At 45.5% G+C, this 12,002-nt stretch overlaps 1 protein-coding gene across 1 annotated transcript in view; it reads right to left on the bottom strand.

The window, feature by feature from the left end:
- Window positions 1-11,786, bottom strand: part of LOC135908094 (endothelin-converting enzyme 1-like) — a 36,630-nt gene extending 24,844 nt beyond the window's left edge. The window contains exons 1-2 of the mRNA XM_065439846.2: window positions 11,708-11,786; window positions 1,355-1,501 (exon numbers count right to left, since the gene is read on the bottom strand). The gene's annotated coding sequence lies outside the window, so the exon portion shown is untranslated. The remainder of the gene's footprint in view (window positions 1-1,354; window positions 1,502-11,707) is intronic.
- Window positions 11,787-12,002: the final 216 nt, after the last annotated feature.

Raw genomic sequence — 12,002 nt, 5'->3', positions numbered from 1 at the left:
ACGTGCTCTCGAAAGGAAGAATGAGTATTTGTAGCAATGCTTGTGAAATCGATTTTCCTTAACGTGTCTGCTATGTTTATTTCGCAATATGCGGGTCTTAGATTCATTTATGTAGCGAGACTTATCAGCAAGTAGCAGCTCATTAAGGAGTAAATAGAAAAGGCGAAGTCGTTTTTCCTTCCTCCTGGCGTTAAGTAGGAGTGGGTTCGCCCTCGCGTAAAGTGGTGCTACGGCGTCTTGCGGCGGTATCGGGAATAAATAAACCGCAATGCACGTATTTGAACTTGCTCCAATTTTGGCAGTGAATCTTTCAAATATGGATGCCACACTTCACATGCATATTCTAATATTGGGCGCACGAGCACTTTATAAGCAGTCAGTTCCGTGGCTGGAGGAGCGAACCTCGCGCCGCCACCTGCCGTACTTTGCTTGAGTTATCAATGTAGCTCGCACCGCCTTCGGCACAAGTTCGTGTCGGCGCAGCCCTGTCGTTTGTACTGGCCTGAAAGAGTTTCATGGCATCGACAATGACACCGGGCTGTGGGGAGACGAGCAAGTGGCACAGTGCTCACGCATACTTAGACAACTACTAGAGGACGTTGTGCGAGAGCTTTTTTTATATGAAATATCCTCACGGAATATTTACGAGTGTGTTGGAATGGAACGAAAAAAGAAAAAAGAACTGGAATTGCAGTGAATATGGCTTTACATGTTTTACGGAAGTGCACGAGGTGAATATCGAGCTCAGCGAGAGGTTAAAGTAATTTAAATTTAATAAGAGGGCTTAAGGCCCTAAACTGCGCAGGGGATTATGAGGGGCAGCGTACGGTGTAAATCGGAAAGCCTGGGGTTCTTTAAAGTGCAGCAAGGGCAGGGTACAGAAGCTTGTTTCATTCCACGTTCATTGGAATTATTGAAATATTGGAGCAGTTATGACTAGTATATCTTGTTGGTGCGTATAGTACGCATCTATAAGCGTGAAGAATATAGGGAACCTAGCTGAACGAACATTGTTAGAACCGCATGAAGCGAAAAAGGAATGAGATCAAGAAAGCGTAGGTGAAACTAAGTGTTATTTTAATTGATTCGTAGAAGATAATTAGGAAAAAGATAAGTTACATTGGACTATTAGACAACTTGTCGCTGGTAGAAGCCAAAGCGAAATCCATGACTTGCTCATTACGCATGCGATCCTCGACGAAATGAGCTACAGTGACGGCTGTCTCCCCGTCCACTTCCTTGTGTATCTGTGCTTGTCTACAAGATCTAGCTCCGGGATTGTTAGCCAGCACCCCTGGCTACCATGGCGCTGGACGCGGAACATCCTCTCAGCACTAGGTGTCGCGCTACTTACTTTCTTTGAGTTTCAAAAGGCAGCACGAAATCCAGCACCAGGGCTGGACACTTGTAGGAAGGCGGCAGGGATGCGGCAACCAAACCCAGTAGCAGCGAGCAGCTGGGTGGAACCAAAGTGCTTCAGGTCCTGTGCAGCACGGCGCGGCTACATGCAGAAACAAAATAAAAGTTGTGGATTTGCAAATATATGTTCAGCAGAAATGTTCCATGCGCGGTAGCTTTCTGGCTGTGATTAACATATGCTGAATCAAGGCATCGAGCTAGCACATCAATTAAGTTGTGCAGCTGGGCTCAGGCTTATCCTAGAGTTCGTGTTCCGGCCCGACCACCGAAGCGTATGTGCCGACGTATTGTTCATAAGGGCCGTACAGTTCATACCTTTGAATTAGCCCTGACGAAGGTGTCGTCGTGAGGAGCACGTCCATAAAATACAATTGGAAACCCTCCAATCGTCCATGGCATTCTGATGCTATTACAAAATTAGCAGCCTTATTGAGAACTTCTATAATCCCTGAATGCGTGACAGAACCAAAGTGAGAAAGAACGAAACACAGGAAGGATGCAGTGTATTAGTGGTGCCTTAATTCACGACCCAGCTATGCTTGCCCCGAAAGTAACAGAACCAAATCTTGAAGGCTACGCTTTTGCGGGCTGCGTGGGTTGGAAGTGATTGCGGAGCTGAAAAGACGGCGTGGTCGCCATATTTCACGCAGCACCTACTAAATTCTGGTTCTTTATCTTTTTGTTTGCCCTCGTTTTCCTGCACAGGTCCATTCTGCTGGCGAGCAGAAGCTCTCTATCTGGGCGCTCTGGCAATCGACCTAAAGTTCGGGTGCTATGCAAAAAAAAATATGTGCAACGAAAGCTTGGTGCTCAATAAAACTATCTGTGAACGCCTTTTATTCGCAACTTTAGGTCTCTGATAGACCTTTTTGAAAGTTCTGCAACCCAGCCAGCACATTGGGTTTCTGCCACAATCGTGAAGGACACGCGTAGAAAGGTGCTGGTTCGTACATCAACTGTGCTGTGGTGCTCTGCGAACGGGAGCTTGGATCTCCGCAGTGGAATCGGTAGAATATACCTGCATACGCCCCCGCGCTTTCACCACGAAGGCGTTGTTCACTACCAAAAATAGGCAGCGTCAACGGGGAGAGGCCCTTATTTTTATCACGAAAGTGTTTGATGCACGGTTCACCACGAACCTCCTGTAACGGATGTGACATCCGCGCGATCGTGTAAAATATACCCTTGGTTGACAGTGATCGCGCTGCTATTAGGAGCAGTGAAGCGAAGTACTGCATCATGCATACCTGACTTGAAACGAAAGAAGAAACGGGGACAGAAGACAAGGAGACCCGACACGACGAGCGCAAACTTTCAACTAAAGTTTATTCTCAGAAATCCACACGATTTTATTTGTCGACACTGATTAGAAGCACAATACACCTTTGCGCAAGCGCGCTCCAAACCCCTAAAATCTTTAGCATATTTGAAAAATTCAAAGCGACACGGCCATGTACATAAAAACAGACACGAAAATGCCCAAAAGTTCCGGGAGCCTAAGACAAAGAAGCAAGCTCTCAATTAGGCCCTCGTCATTTGGGCAGCGGTAGTGTTGGATTAGCAGCGAATAAACGCTTTGTCGCGGTGCGCTGTTTCACTAGCGTGAAGGTTAATGGAGCGCTGGTTGGCACACATGGAACGCTTTCTTTTTGTTAATACAGAAAGCATTTACAACTCTCCCTAGTTATCCTGTCTAGATGCCGAAAGAGGACTGACGTTTGTGTAGAACGGGTTTACATCCGCATTGTCGGCAGCGTATGGCAAGATGCGGATGTAAACCCGTTCTGCACGACACACCGGTCCTCTTTCGGCACCGAGGTATGACACTTATGGAGGTTGTAGAGGCTTTGTTCATTAAAGAAAACTGTTCCATGTGTGTTACCATCCCTCCATTAACCTTCAAACAAGTGAAACAACATATCGCGATAAAGTGTTTATTCGCTCGCGAATCCAACAATATCAGTGCCCACAGGACAAGGGCCTGACTCAGAGCTTACTCCTTTTATTTATTTATTTATTTATTTATTTATTTATTTATTTATTTATTTATTTATTTATTTATTTATTTATTTATTCATTCATTCATTCATTCATTCATTCATTCATTGCACCTTCAAGGCCCGAAGGCGTTACAGGAGGGAGTGGAACGAAATGCAGAGCATGTGCAGATAACAGCGTATAATAATAAAAAACTTGAAAGTGCGGATTAACAAAAGAATTCTTCAATAGCAGTTCTAAAAGCAGATGTATCGGTTATGTTAACAATTGAGGCCGGCAGATGATTCCATTCATTGGTAGTTTTAGGAGTGAATGAATAAAAAAAATAGGTTCGTGCGACAGTGTGGAACGCTCAATTTATGCCGATGGTTAGTACGAGATGAGATGTATACAGGTTCGGACAAAAGTTCACTTTTTAATTCCCTTGTAATAATAAATTTTGAGCAGCAGTGATAAGCGTGCTAACTTCCTATGGGATGAGAGGGGAGGGAGGTTTAAAGTGGCCTTCATAGATGTTGCCCTTGATGTCCGAGTATAGTTAGTCAGAATGAAACGTGCGCTACGATTTTGTATAGATTATATTGCATTTGTTAAGTAATCCAAGCCAGGGTCCCATACAGAAGAGGCATATTCAAGCTTCGGACGTAGTAGTGTTTTGTATAGAAGTAGCTTTAAGTTAGCGGGTGCCATAAAGAAATTGCGACGGAGGTAACCAAGCGTACGGTTAGCATTGTTTGTGATGTGGTTTATGTGTGTTTGCCAGGAAAAATTACATGCTATGTGGACGCCTAAGTATTTATAAGAACTGACTTTTTCGAGTACACAGTTCTTCAAGTGATAGTTGGATATGTTAGACGAAGGAGTATTGCGGGAAATCCTCATTAGTTCGCGCTTTTGGCTGTGAGGTCGCATTTTCCAAGTGTCGCACCAGTTAGTTACCTTGTCTAGATCAGATTCTAGTTTTAGAGTGCCAGAATTTGATGATATTACTCTGTAAATGACACAATCGTCTGCAAATAACCTTATGGAGGACGCTACACAGTTAGGCAAATCATTAATATAAATGAGAAAAAGCAAGGGTCCAAGAACAGAACCTGGTGGCACTCCGGAACTGACAGGACAACGCGAAGAGTCAAACTTGTTAGCTGAGACAAATTGTCTTCTATTGGATAAAAAGTGGTCAATCCATGAGATTAATTACGGTTAATGTTGAGTGTATTTAATTTTAGACAATGTAATTGGTGAGAGACGAGATCAAATGCTTTAGAAAAGTATAAGAAGATTGTGTCAATGTCAAATCAATTATCCAACGCGGCACAGATGTCATGCGTAAATGAAATAAGTTGAGTATCACAGGAAAACGATTTACGGAACCCATGCTGACGAGATGAAAAAAATGAATTGTTTCTAGGAAGTTGATGAGATTAGAGCATATTATATGCTCTAGAATTTTGCATGGCACACTTGTTAGAGAAATCGGCCTATAATTTAAAGGTGAATGCACGTCGCCAGACTTAAATAATGGAACCATCCTGCGGACTTTAAAATCCTTTGGTAATGAGCACGACAGAATACATTGAGAAAGGATGTTGCACAATATTATGGATGAGTACACTTCGGTATTTTTCGAAAACTTATAATTAATATCGTCTTTTCCTGACTATGTCAAAATTTTAACTTACGACTCAAGTTCCTGACACAATCGTAATGAATTAACAAGGGCTCCTTCCATCTGAGAAAAATTCAACCGAAGAGCTTGCGGTAGAGAAGTACAGGGCAACACGTTATTTAAAAATGATTTAGAAAATACTTTATTGAGTAGAGAACAACAACCTTCTTGTGGAACAACATCACTGTCTACATCAGTTAACGATATTGTGTTACATTCGGAAGCCTTGACAGTTTTACAAAATTATTTTGTATCTTCAGTCAGCAGAGATGAAAGTGCACTGTAAAAGAAAACACGTTTAGCTTCTTTGACTGCGTTTTATCTTACGCTCTCGGAGCTTTTCATTATTCTTTGTGTTTTCATGCGCATAGCTGTAGAGCGTTTGAATTTTGCAAGTATATTAAACTTTTGGGGGGGTTTGGAGCGCACTTGCGCAATGATTTATTGCGCTTCTGAATAGTGTCACCAGATAAGATGGCGCGGTTTTCAGAGAATAAACTTTAGTTTGAAGTTAACGCTCGTCCTGCCCAGTCTCCCATTATTCCGTCCACGTATTTTTTTTCTTGCGGTTCAAGTATGCATTCTCGCAAACTCGCCCGAATTTCAGCTTTTGCATACTGCATCACGACACTAACGAGCGCCGACGGTGAGCGCTTCGGTAGTCTCGGCGCAGCGGAGGCCCCAACGCGCAGTCGCCTGGTGCGGGCACTCGGCTGAGGGGACGAAGCCCACTTTCGGCAAATAATTTCCATTTGCGTCGACGTAGCCTGTGAGGCCTCGTCGCCTGGGAAGTGCAGCTTCGACATGCATCGGCAGGGCTTACACGTTGCCTATACTGCTTCGCTTGCGATAGCACCTACTAAGAAAACTGCTGCGGTAAGCGGCGCGGAATGCAATGACGTCGGCGGACGAATGTCATTTTGGTCCGGAGAGAGACACGCCAGGCGTGAACCAGGATGCCTTCACGCGTTCGCTGCGCACCTGCGAACTCTGCCACCCGCATTCCTGGAACTAAGCGCGTCGCAACTCAGCTGGCTGCCCAAGACACTACGGAGCAGGACCTGAATGATCATAGCTTCACAGAAGTGACTCGCCAGCATGACGCCGCACGCCAAGAAAACCTGCAACACGGTCTCCGACCCGCAAATCGTGTCTCTTTCGCTGCAGTGGACCGTGAGTTCAAGAAGTGGTTTATTAGCAACCCGTTCGCTTTCGCGTGTGCGGTTTTCGAACCCCTGCAGTTGATGGCGGATTTGCGCAGTGCTCCGGCGCGTTCGATGCAATATCTCCGGGGGATGTTCGCCGGTCGCGAGTCATTCGACAACTTTAGCTTGCGCGGCAGTTTTCGAGCATCCGTGTGCAGTTGTGAGGTGCCGCTGGTGGCTACTTGCCCAACGGTTGCACGTACCCGCAGCGCTAGACCCGTCTCCCGCCTCTCTATTGTATCGCCGAGAACCTCATATCGCCCATATTGCCGTTCATGCGGATAAAACGCCTTCGAAAGGCTGTTGGCAACTTCGGTGTCGTGGGCCAGGTTGTCAACGTGCCGCTTCGCGTTAATGAAGTAAAACCGCTATCGAGACACTTGAACGATAACCATGCCATGAATGTGCACTCCAAGCGGCACATGATACATAAGTCATCATACTTGACCGGGATAGCAAAAAAAAATCCATTCTTCACGCACAATAAACATGCAACAGCTTCTGTGAACACACGCTTCACATTCGTGTTCTACTGATACCTATGAAAGAAGAATCAATCACAGATTTTTTTTTTTTTTGCTTGCAGCATCGTTGTTGGCGTTATTGCGGGGGGCCCAAGGCATTATAAAATGAGTCAACAGCCGTGAATGTAGGAGTTACAGCATTTGTCGAATTTTGCCTTATTCACGTTTTCATCAGCTCAGTAGTGCACGAAATAGAGGAAAGTAAATCGCGAAGCACCATGTGCTGCGATGCCTCCTGTAGGGGTCCCACGCGGTCAAATTTAGCATGGCTAATGATGCGGCCTTTCAAATGCAGAGATTATTTAAAAGATATATTATCCGGGGTGTTGCGTGACAAAACCAGTCTCTGGTTGTGAGCTACGCCGTTGTAGGGGACTCCGGAACACTTTTGCCCACTTTGATTTCTTGAAAGCACGCCCAACGGACAGTACAGGAGCGTTTTTCTATTCTGGCCTCATCGGAATGCAGTTCTCGTGATTGTAGCCGCGGACTTAAGCTCTACAGCGCAAGGCCACAGCCACTGGCCCCCACGGCGGGTAAACGTTCGGAGTGTTCGGCCCGGCAATCGAGTCAGCTTGCCGCAACCATCACTGGTCGGCACCTAATTCTATGCTCAAGGAACGTGACTGCCGAAGCCTACGTACACGGCTTCAGGCGGGTGACGCAGATCATTACCAGAGCCGTAGCTCGACTGTGAATAGCCGATAATTAGCCATTAGCCATGCTACATGATTTCCCAAAAAAACTATACTCATTAAGTGATTGACGAAGGAAAGCTGCTGCATTTAAGTGTAACAATTAGTGCAAAATATGGGCGAGCCATTGGCACGGCGACAAGCAGCGGCCGAGTTCACAGAAATGCCAGTGATTTGAACGCCGTACTGAATTTTGCCCACTTGCGTACAGCCGAGTGCAAAAGTCTAGAGACCATGGCATATGGCAAAAAAAAAACAATTTCTTCTAGCATAGCCGTGTAACGTGAAATTGTATGAAAGCTGTCCTGGTCAAGCAGGCGGACATGGCCGGTAAACTTAACTTCAGAGTTTATGCCTAGGCTGAGAAGACAAAATAATGTTAGCGGCAACTGTGGTCCTTAAATTTTTGCACTCGACTGTACTTTACGGCTGGAACAACACACGTAGACTCAGTGACTGCGTAGCGGCCTACAGCTATAGGTCGGCACCTCAAATTTCACTTAAGCAACGTTGGCGAAACCGCACAAAATGTTAAAGAGCGCGTTGGGGCGAGTGACCACCCTACTAGAGGCTACCCGTGTCTATTCCTCACAATGGCGGCCGAAAGGCAGCGTAGCCTGACTGCAGTAAATGGCTGTCGACATTATGCTTGTCCCATGACTGTTCCAGTCTTGTTTTCTGGCATAGCCCGCCAAAGGCAGTGGGCAAAAAAAGCAAGGGTGAGAAACTGGAGTTTGGTAAAGCAGAAGCCCCATGATGTTCAACCTTTCTCGTGTATCTTATACAATTTTGGAAATCAAGAGTGCCATAAATTATACAAAATTATACCTAGTAGTATTGACCCATTATACGCAGTTCTTTGATACAAAAACATAAAAGAAGACTTTCGACACAATGAATCAATTTAAGAACACGCTTTTTGTTTCGGCGTAGTAGGCTGCCATGCAAGGCAGGTGACCGGATGTTTGTCGGGGTTGCAGACTCACTCCTGTTATCGCGCGCGCGAGACAACCTAAATATAGTCCTTTCGTTCTCCTGGGAAGTCCGAACTCCAGCGCTCAAGTCTTATTATTAAACCCGATTTTCGCTCAGCTTCAGCCCGACAGTGATGTGCACATTAATCGCGTGCCGCGGCAAAATTCCATTTATGGACTACAGTGACGTCATGCAAAGCACTGCGAGTTTTATTGCGATTGGAAGTCTGCTAGCCACAAGGCTTACACGTGCTGCTTCTCTTCGACAATGCGACAATGTTTTTGTTACAAGGTGGAAATAGAAAGATTACCGCCAGACATCGCTGAATATAGTACAAATATCGTCAATTATTACGTAAGAGATTATTGCCTAAATGTAACTTGAACGACGATTAGTCATAGATATAGACGCTACCTCTAAATGCAACGTATCTTACAAATATAAGCGGCATTTTGCTGTCATAAAAACATCTAACTACTTCACATGCATTTCTCTATATATGTCTGTTTGAGCGTCATTGCTCTAAATTTATTTGTGGTACTTCACATTGGGTAAAACGATCGCGAAACACAAGAGATTCCACGGCCGTCCACAGTGAAATGCGGTTGAATGCATGATCACGTGCTTAGCAGCATAGCTCTAGCAACAGTTTCGAGTAAATATTGAGGATGATTCAGAATAGCCGATCATTCAGTAATTCGAGAAATCAATGGTCGAAGGGATGGATGGATGGATGGATGGATGGATGGATGGATGGATGGATGGATGGATGGATGGATGGATGGATGGATGGATGGATGGATGGATGGATGGACGGACGGACGGACGGACGGACGGACGGACGGACGGACGGACGGACGGACGGACGGACGGACGGACGGACGGACGGGCGGACGGACGAATGGACGGACGGACGAATGGACGGACGGACGGACGAATGGACGGACGGATGGACGGATGGACGGATGGATGGATGGATGGATGGATGGATGGATGGATGGATGGATGGATGGATGGATGGATGGATGGATGGATGGATGGATGGATGGATGGATGGATGGATGGATGGAAGACCAACGGACGGACGGATGCATGCCAAGTGGGCTACTGTATCCTCCTGAGTTCCGGCTATGGGGCATTTGTCCAATATACTGGATATCAAATACTCAGCCACTACGCAGGCCGCAGCGTGTTTTAGCCCGTAAAACCTAATTGTCCAATATTTTAGACACCTACTAGCGCCACCTAGGTAGTTTTGTTGAAAATGCATTAGTAGTTTGGCCACCAAGGGTGTTTGCCATGGCGGCACTCAGCAGCACGGCTTTCTACGGCGACCGCCGAAAAACTAAGTTATATTTCTCATACTTTATCGCTCGTTCTTTTTCTGTGATGAAATTTTGATTAATAAACAGATTTTGCATTTTTGAAGCCATTTTTTAAACTAAATTTGCCCTTTGTATACCCAATATCCAATACCCTAAAAATGACCGGGTGGAGTTCCAGTTTCCAATATATTTGACATCATGCTGTGCAAAAAGCCGATAATTGTGAAGTACTAAAATTCACTTTTCGTCACTGTAGCGTGAACATCAATTTCACAAAGCTCACAAAAGTCTGTGAACTTTAATACACTTCGGAACTCAGGAGGATATGGCTTCAATTATTCGAATGTACTGTAGGACACGAGATAACGTGAGGCTCAATATAATATGAGCCTAATTTTCTCTATGGATATAAATATGTTTACGTAAAATGCGAGGAACGCAAGCACCAGGCATATTAAAGTGCACGTGCGGCGATAATCACGTCAGCCCGCACGCTGCATGCACAGTGTGTTTTCTTGACGCTTTTGCGCCGCAGATAGAAGCCCTTTTGATCGCGCTTGACCGCGGAGATCACTGTCTTAAAGGAACACTAAAGGCAAATAGTCATAATCATCATCAACAGCCTGGCTACGCCCACTGCAGGACAAAGGCGTCTGCCATACTTCTGCAACTACCCCGGCCATGTGCTAATCGTGGCCATGTTGTTCCTGCAAACTTCTTAATCTCATTCGCCCACCTAACTTTCTACCATCCTCTGTTACGCTTCTTTTCTCTTGGAATCCAGTCCGCAACCCTTAATGACCATCAGTTATCTTCCCTCATCATTACATGCCCTGCCCATGCCCCATTTCTTTTTCTTGATTTCAACTAAGACGTCATTACCTCGCCTTTGTTCCCTCACCCAATCTGCTCTCTTATCCCTTAACGTTACACCCACCATTCTTCTTTCCACAGCCCGTTGTGTCGTCCTCTAAGTAGAACCCTTTTCGTAAGCCTCCACGTTTCTGCACCGTAGGTGACTACCGGTAAGACACAGCTGTTATACAATTTTCTTTTGAGGGCTACTGGCAACCTGCTGTTCATGATCTGAAAATGCCTGCGTTTCGCAGACTCTGCGAAGCGCAGGCACTCTGCGCCGCCCACGCATTCGAGTTTGAGTATAGTTTCGTTATCGCCTACTGCTGAGCTGGTTTTGCTGGCTCCCGAAACTCACACAAACTGGAAGTAGCAGAGAAATCCGCTTCCATGTGATGTCGCGGGATGCCTGAACTCGGTCTGCCGGAGTACTATTGCCCTTGCTGGGAGAGACTATTAGCACTTTGTGGAAGAGTACTAGCACTCCCTTGTGGGGGAGTAATTAAACAGGTCGATCTACTCTAGAAAAGGGACTGAAATAAGGGGCAAGCAGATACTCCCTCACAGAGAGTTTCCGGAACTGTGTTTTTAGAGTGTAGCTGGTGACAAGCTATACGCTCGCGGGACTTAATGTGGGGCAATCCTTCCCAAATATGAAAGCAACCCCATTTGCGGTATTGTCATCGAAATTTTAACCAGAAAATTGCAATCAATGGCGCAAAGGAGCCCCTGATAGGCTCTTATAGGCAGTGTTACCTAATGAATCGGTAGCTTTGACGCACTTTTGCCATAATGTCGCTTACGGTTGGCGCGCGTGCTTAATGATGCATAGTGACCGTGTTTCAATGTTTCAGCGGAGCTGTGTCCCGTATTGTTACGGCAGAAAAGCAATAGCCAAGGGCACTCATTTCCGTTGAGTGACAATAGAGTTTGCGTGGTGCAAAGTGGATGCTGTGACGTCGGTCCACGCTAAACTCACGCTATGATTGACGTTGACCTATATTCTGCGCAAGAATTTTGGTAACGCACTCACCGCACTCACCGATATCTAGTCTTCGGGAAGTAGCCGGACCAGCTGACGTTGTCGGCGGTAGAGAAACCCAGCCGCTTGAATTCACAGGAACGTTTCTTCTTCTTTGCGCGCGCACCACAACGCAGAAATGATCATGATGATGGCCTCATAGTATGGCTCATACCCACATTGGGGAATTGTGCGCCGAAACATTTACTTATACTTTTGTAGTGTTATCTAGTCGATTAAAATAAAAAAACATACAAAAATAAACTAACAACGAAAGAACATTGAAAAACTGATTTGTTTACTTGATTCTGTGTTA

This window comes from Dermacentor albipictus, chromosome 5 (genome assembly GCF_038994185.2).
Source record: "Dermacentor albipictus isolate Rhodes 1998 colony chromosome 5, USDA_Dalb.pri_finalv2, whole genome shotgun sequence".
NCBI classification, from domain to species: domain Eukaryota; kingdom Metazoa; phylum Arthropoda; class Arachnida; order Ixodida; family Ixodidae; genus Dermacentor; species Dermacentor albipictus.
The sequence above is the reverse complement of the archived record's forward strand: the minus strand, read 5'-3'. Positions and strand labels throughout refer to the sequence as shown.